The sequence below is a fragment of the Grammomys surdaster genome, unplaced genomic scaffold, assembly GCF_004785775.1.
Source record: "Grammomys surdaster isolate TR1022 unplaced genomic scaffold, NIH_TR_1.0 66, whole genome shotgun sequence".
Taxonomy (NCBI): Eukaryota; Metazoa; Chordata; class Mammalia; order Rodentia; family Muridae; genus Grammomys; species Grammomys surdaster.
Genome location: NW_021604568.1, coordinates 12,060,959 through 12,069,035, shown reverse-complemented (window position 1 = coordinate 12,069,035; position 8,077 = coordinate 12,060,959). Strand labels below are relative to the sequence as shown.

The 8,077-nt window shown below is 42.8% G+C and overlaps 1 pseudogene; it reads left to right on the top strand.

The window, feature by feature from the left end:
* Window positions 1-6,364: 6,364 nt before the first annotated feature.
* Window positions 6,365-7,226, top strand: LOC114626085 (annotated as a pseudogene).
* The last annotated feature ends 851 nt before the right edge of the window (window positions 7,227-8,077 follow it).

Sequence of the window (8,077 nt, the reverse complement as noted above, 5' to 3'; positions counted from 1 at the left end):
ATTTGGAAGGTGTCTTCATTTGGCTTAATACTTTCAAGACAGCAGTTTGTGGCTCAATCTTTTTCATACATTCTAAATAATGAGCTCTAAATTTTAATTTTTCATTGGGTCCTGTAAGTTATGTAGCCAGAGGGGGGAGTTATCACCCTGCTGAGGAGTATGCTCAGGATGGTCAGGGTCTGATGAAGAAAGGAATACAGAGCTTGTCTTTGAATTAACTATGGCTTACAGTAGGCCTAGTTCTTGGTTTTACCTATTGGAAATGAATGAATGAATGAATGAATAAAATAGCTACCATTTTAGCTTTCAAATTCTTATAACACTTCAACAAAGTGATGTGCACAAAGCCATAATGTTAGCTATAAGCAATCCTATGCATATATTAGTAACTGTCCACTGGTTCTATTTTTTACAGGCATGAAGTCAAGTCACGCTGTAAAGTAAGTTCATCAATAGTGAGTTTGTGGCTGAAGAGCATCCAAGCATAGGAAGATTATCCAATCTCAGTTTATCTTCTAGAGACTTCTACTTGTTGAGAGATATACCCTAGGGCTTGGGCATTGCAATGTTATTGTTTTAATTCAGCTATTTACCTGACAAACTATTAAATCAGATCTTAAAGAAGGAAGAAGCCATCTTGGTAATGGTAAATTTAATGAGATCTTTGAATTTATATTAAGTCTGGAAAAACTGAAAGCCCCCAGCTGTGGCCATCTGAAAATTAACTTTTAAAAAGTGCTCACCTCCTGTCAAACATTATATTTCATTTTAATATTTTATTATATGCTTCTTTGTGAGTGGTGTGTGTGTGTGTGTGAGTGTTTACAACTTGACTGTGAAATTTTTGCAGTAATGGGCTTCCAGCTCACCACAGATTCTCATAAAAGAAGGATCACTCAACAAACAGTTTCATGAAAACCATTTCTCGATAGATTTCTTGACAAGGAATGGAGTTAAAAAGTCAGTTCGGCTCTGCCAAATGTATTTAAGAACGCAAACGTTGCATGGTGGCAGACTCATCAGGCTCTCAGTAAGGTCCTGTGAGCATCAGCTTCTCTGTGTCTAGGCTGGGGACACAGTTTTCACTAATCTGCCTGGGGAACTCATCATTGGAGGATGGATACATTTGTTGTAACCATCCCATGTGGTACCTGTGAGAAGAAAGTTGCATACATGTGGAGGGCAGTACCTGGGTCTCTTTTCACGGTCTATAAACTAGGGCTCTGGGTGAGTGAGGAAAACTGTAAGTTAAGAGACTGATAACTGAGCCAGAGATCCTCACTGGAAAAGCAATAGAGACCCAGAAGTCATTTAGCAACAGCAGAAAATGTGCTGAGAGATAATTCTCATGGTCGGAACTGGATCATGCTGCTTGGGAAATGCTAGGAAGAACGGTCTCCCTTTAGTTAAGTTGACCTGGTTTGTGGAAGGGTAAGGAGAAAGGGTAAAATACACAATGTTTTTCTCTTTCAACTCTGTGTTTATTATAGAAGTGGAGGATATTTGAACACATAGATGCAAGAGCAGAGGACTCAATGTTGATAGATTTACAGAGTGAGCAGCTTGGGATCTCGGCCAAATGGGCTGGAACTTACCCCACCTGTGTGTCATTGTGAGTTTTCTCTGTTATCCACACTGAATGGGAGCTTCACAGGCATGCTGTGTGGCTGTATTTTAAAGGCAAGCACTAAGGTAATAATGCCCTATATAACTACATAATCTACCATTGATATTTAGGTGGGAATTTGCAACTTGCTTTTAGCCAGTAGATTTTTGTCAAGCAAACAAAGAGTACTTTTGTATGTCACTGATGTTTCAACAGTTGCTTTTTGTTTAGACAAATAGTTGTACTGATTTGTGTAGCAGGGTACTTATTCTGCTACATTGTATTCACAGTGGAGTTTGCTGATTAAGTAGTAGAAAAGGAGGTGGAGCTGGGAGAGAAAGAGAGGAAGGGGCGGAGAGAAAAAGAGGAAAGCGAAGGGAGAAATAGAGGAAGGGGAGGAGAAGGAGGCTATCGACCATGGAGAACCATGGATAGGTTGAAAGCTGTCCTGGGTAGCAACTTCTATCAAAAGGTTAGATATTGGATAACAACTCTAATTGTGTGGGCATCTTGTTGATTGAGCATTTCTAAATATATAAATCCTTTAGATAATCATTAAGCTTTAGGAGTCTCATTCTTACCAGGTACTTCGAGGATGGTACATATTGTCTGGAGTTCAGTCAAGCTTTGTGGATGCAGTGTGGTGGATTGACAGAGCCATGCCCCATGCTGGTGTCTTGTGGGTGCCAAGGCCTACACATCTAGCTAGCTGGAGCCTCAGTCAGAGCTGAGGAACAGTGGGAACATGGTGGCTGCTTGGGAACAAGCCGGACCAGGCACCATTTTCTAAATATATCCTCTACAGATTTATCTGGGGCATTAGACTTAATCAGATATACATTTTAGAAGAATGATGTGGCCTTCCAGAGGGCTTGAGGAAGTAAATAGGAGGAAGTCATATGGAGAGGCATGCACGGCACACAGGTGTTGATAGACTCTAGACTTGAAGCCTCCTTCTAGCCAATGGGAGCAGAAGGCCAGGTGTCCAAAGCACAGAGGTGTAAGGAGCTGTCCTGGTGATCTGAATGTGCATGTCCAGCTTTAATTATCTCTATATGTGAGAATTCACATAGACAAATTTATGCCTTCTGGACCCCTTTGGGATAAGAGATTTTAGTAAATTAAATCTAGATTCTGACTCAAATTAACTATGAGTCCTATTGAGTTATATATTGTGCTTATCTGTTATATAGCCAGAGAAATGAACAAGGTATTTTTATTTTACATTTCAAGTGTTAGCCCCTATCCAGGTCTCCCCTCTGGACATCCCCTATCCCATCCCTCCCCCTTCCTGCCTCTATGAGGGTGCTTCCCCAACCACCTACCCACTCCTGCCTTCCTGCCCTGGTTTTCCCTACACTGGAGCATCGAACCCCCACAGGACCAAGGGCTGCTTCTCTCACTAATGTCCATACAAGGCCATCCTCTGCCACATACGCAGCCGGAGCCATGGGTCCCTCCATGTGTACTCTTTGGTTGGTGGTTTAGTCCCTGGGAGCTCTTGGGGGTCTGGTTGTTTGATATTATTGTTCTTCCTATGAGTATGCAAGCCCCTTCAGCTCCTTCAGTCCTTTCTCTAACTCCTCCATTGGGAACCCCATGCTCAGTCCAATAGTTGGCTGTGAGCATCTGCCTCTGTATTCGTCAGACTCTGGCAGAGACTCTCAGGAGACAGCTATATCAGGATCCTGTCAGCAAGCATTTCCTGGCATTTGCAATAGTGTCTGGGTTTGGTGACTGTATATGAGATGTATGTCCAGATGGGGCAGTCTCTGGATGGCCTTTCCTTCAGTCACTGCTCCATACTTTGTCTCCATATTTCCTCCTGTGAGTATTTTGTTCCCCCTTCTAAGAAGCACTGAAGCATCCACACTTTGGTCTTCCTTCTTCTTGAGCTTCACATGATCTGTGAATTGTGTTTTGGGTATTCTGAGCTTTTGGGTTAATAATCCACTTATCAGTGAGTGCATACCATGTGTGTTCCTCTGTGACTAGGTTATCTCAGTCAGGGCCCAGTTATACCACTCCTGGGCATATACCCAGAAGATGCTCCAACATGTAATAAGGACACATGCTCTACTAGGTTCATAGCAGTCATATTTATAATAGCCAGAAGCTGGAAACAACCCAGACATCTCTCAACAGAGGGATGTATACAGAAAATGTGATACATTTACAAAATGGAATACTACTCAGCTATTATTGACTTCATGAAACTCTTAGGTAAATGAATGGAACTTGAATGAGATATTTTTTATAAGGCAATATGATGAGGCAGGAGTTACTCCAGGCCTCAGCACTAACCTGGCAGGGTCTTGTTTTTTTTTTTTTTTCTGCTGTGACATATGCACTGCATATGCATATACACTTGTAAATTCTTTTCCTTTAAATTTAAAATAGATTTTTTTTCATACAGTATATTCTGGTCATGGTTTACCATCTCCCAACTCCTCCTGGATCCACTCCATTCCCACCTCACCCAAACTCACACCCTTTCTTTCTTGTCAGTTTATAAATTCTTGATTGAAGACCGGATTGCTGCAGCAGCTCACTGTTGTCTCTTCCTGGTGTTAGAACTCTTCTGTTTCAGTTTAGTGCTTATCATACGCTTTAGTGCTTTGTATCTCATTTTATTATACAGTCTATGACTCAGAACTATATTTCCTCTCTCCCTCCTTCCCTCCTTCCCTCCTTCCCTCCTTCCCTCCTTCCCTACTTCCCTCCTTCCCTCCTTCCCTCCTTCCCTCCCTCCCTCCCTCCCTTCCTCCCTTCCTTCCTTCCTTCCTCCTTCATCTGCCTAAGCATTGAGAGATCATATTTAGGAAACAACTAAGCTTACATTACATTCCAAATCGCTAGCTGTAGGGCACCCAGACAACTTAGAAGTGAATACACACCAGCTGTCTTTGCAGAGGGGAGAACCAGAGAGTGGAAGGAAAGCACACAGCTAAGAGGTAAAGGCAGGAGTTGTTCAGGCAAGTAAGGCAGGCTGCATTTTCAAGTAGTTTAAATCAGAGGTCAAGGGAAACACAGGGTCCCAAATCTTGACAGGTAATAAATCAAGCCTCCCCATCAGCTATTTTTTCTCCACAATGAATTGGATTTAGAAAAAAAAAAAAAGAAGAAGAGAGATCTCTTGGCAGGAATATCTGACACACATCAGGCACTGACATTCCTCTGAACCCTGACAGCTGTAGCTTTGACATGCTTCTTCAAGGATGTACAAGTTGGCTAGCAGTTCAAATTTTAACAGGTTTCTAGCTTTAGGAAGTTGATTCTTGTTCTTATTTACAAGATCTCACCTTTGTTAAGTAAGTGATGGAATAATAAATATTCTGATATAAAGTCACTAGGGGAGACACGAGCATGTATTGAAGTCTTTCTGTTGAATGAAATTCGGTGTTATTGACTTCCAGACTTCCATTAATATATGACATTTACCACTTTCAAAGTACATTTTAAATATTCATCTTGATCTTCTAGCAACCAGTCTACTTAATGCAACTGACTTCTCTTTCTCATACTTGACTACTTTGTTCAGAGGAATAGCCCTGGACTTTTGGCTACTTTATGGGTTCTTTTTCTATCACTATTCTCCATACTTATTCATTCCAGTCCCCCAAAAACTAGGTAGGATATAAAGAAGGCTAGAGGGGAAAGAGGGCACCAGTTTTATTAGACTAGTTCCTGCTGATTAGGGGCATCGAATTCCTAAATGCAATGCTGACCTTCATTGATGGAGTCTCCAATTATTAACCAGCAATCACCACCTTCGCCGCCACCGCCACCGCTGCCGCCGCCACCACCACCACCACCACCACCACCACCACCACCACCACCACCACCATTGTCAACATCAGAAGCAGCAGCCACCAACCTTCTCAGGCTCTGGCATTTTTATACCCTCTCAGGAGTATACCCCAGAATTTCAAACGTCATACACTTGCAAGAAGTATCTGCACTGGCAAAACCACACCCCTGCCAAGCTCAGGCAAATCATAGTCTGCTGTCGCGGACACTCTGAAGCAGTCTCATATTATACACCTGGGATTCAAACAAAAACATTCCTGTAACATTTCTATATTTAAAGAAACCAAATTTCTTACTACACATAGGTCATGATTTTTACATTATCTTACATGTACATGTATTATTTTTCTTAGTTGAGTGTGTGTGTGTGTGTGTGTGTGTGTGAGAGAGAGAGAGAGAGAGAGAGAGGTAGATGTGTACAGTGAGTGGATCACGCGCATGTATGTATATGAATATCAAGGGTGATGTCAGATGCCTGACTCTGCTGCTCTCTGCCTTCTTCCCTTGAGACAGGGTTTCTCACTAAACCATATTTGCTAAGCTGGTTGGCCAGCAAGTCCAAGGATTCCCCTCTCACCATCCCTCTTTTCCAATACTGTTACAGGATTAAACATCCACTCTTGGCTTCTTCTCAATGTCCTGAGGATTTTCCAGCTCAGATGCCTATGCTTGTGTAGGGAGCTCTTCACCCACGGACCCAAATCTCTACTCCCTCTACTTAACCATACTGTCAGAATCGTTTTCTTGACAAGCCCAAAGCCCCTGGATCTCTTGGTGTTAGGATCTCTCGTTTCCACATAGTCGGTTAGTGTTCCCCATTGCTCAAAACGGCTCCTCAGACTCTCATCGGTTGTTTCGAAACTCAGCCCTCAGATGAAGAGCTTCCACAGCTGTTCTGGCTCCTTGGGAGACTCGGACATGACAGCAGGGTGATGAGAGCCTTCAGCGATGCTTCCTCGGCAGCATCAAAGAGCAGAAGGGAATAAGATAACGAACGTGCCCCGCAGCCTACCTTCTGCAGTGGGTTTTAGGTTTGTTACATACGCCACTGTGGAGGAAGTGGATGCTGCCATGAATGCAAGACCACACAAGGTGGATGGAAGAGTCGTGAAATCTAAGAGAGCTGTATCAAGAGAAGACTCTCAGAGACAAGGTGCCCACTTAACTGTGAAAAAGATCCTTGGTGGTATGAAAGAAGACACTGAAGAACATCACCTCTGAGATTACTTTGAGCAGTATGGGAACATTGAAGTGACGGAAATTATGACTGACAGAGGCAGTGGAAAAAAGAGAGGCTTTGCTTGTGTCACCTTTGATGACCATGACTCTGGGGATAAGACTGTTATTCGGAAATACCATACTGTGAATGGCTACAACTGTGACATAAGAAAGGCTCTGTCGAAGTAAGAGTTGGCTAGTGCTTTATCTAGCTAGAGAGGTCAAAGGAACTGGAAACTTTGGTGGTGGTCGTGGAGGCAATTTTAGTGGCAATGACAATTTTGGTCGAAGAGGGAACTTCAGTGGTCGTGGTGGCTTTGGTGGCAGCCATGGTGGTGGTGGATATGGTGACAGTGGGGATGGCTATCATGGATTTGGCAATGACGGAAGCTACAATGGTGGAAACTACAATGATTTTGGCAGTTACAACAATCAGTCTTCAAAGTTTGGACCGATGAAGGGAGGAAGCTTTGGAGGCAGGAGCTCTGGCCCTTATGGTGGCAGCGGCCAGTACTTTGCTAAACCATGAAACCAAGGTGGCTATGGAGGTTCCAGCAACAGCAGTGGCTATGGCAGTGGCAGGAAGTTCTAATTACAGTCAGGAAACAAAGCTTAGCAGGAGAGGAGCGCCAGAGTAGTGACCGGGAAGCTACAGGTTACAACAGATTTGTGAACTCAGCCAAGCCCAGTGGTGGCAGGGCCTAGCTGCTACAAAGAAGATATGCCTTGTGTGTGAGCAAAGTCTCCAGGACTGTATTTTTGACTAATTGTATAACAGGTTATTTTAGTTTCTGTCCTGTGGAAAGTGTAAAGCATTCCAACAAAAGGTTTTACTGTGGACCTTTTTCACCCATGCTGTTGATTGCTAAATGTAATCGTCTGATCATGGTGCTGAATAAATGTGTCTTTTTTAAAAAGAAAAGAAAAGAAAAGAAGAGAAAAGGAACATTTTCTTACAGAGGAGTAGAGCTATGTGACACAATGGTATCTATCGCCTTAGCATTTAAAACTGACAAGTATGTAATTGTGCATTCTAGTTCAAATTACATAAAAAGCGAGTTTTTAATTGTTTAACATAAAGACATTTTTTTCTTGAATTACCTTCTCAGGGTAAATGTCACAAATTATAATGTTGGATCAGTGGGTTGAAATAATAAACAAGGCTTAGTTTTTAGATTTTAATCTAATTTTAATAAAGTGCACAAGGTGCATCCACCCTCCATTTTATGGTCCTGAGTGAGAAGTGGTTCTTGGGGTCAGGCAGCCAGTGATTGGCAGGGTCATCCTCTAACAGATTTATTTCCTGGTTTGTGGAGAGCGGCATAGTGCTGCGCCTTTAAGATGGCACTGGTCTCCGCCTCCCGCCACCTGCTGGCGAGGACTCTTAGGAGTAAACAACTCCTTATATGGCTGTGGCAGTTGATCTGGCTTGTCTCCGTGTGT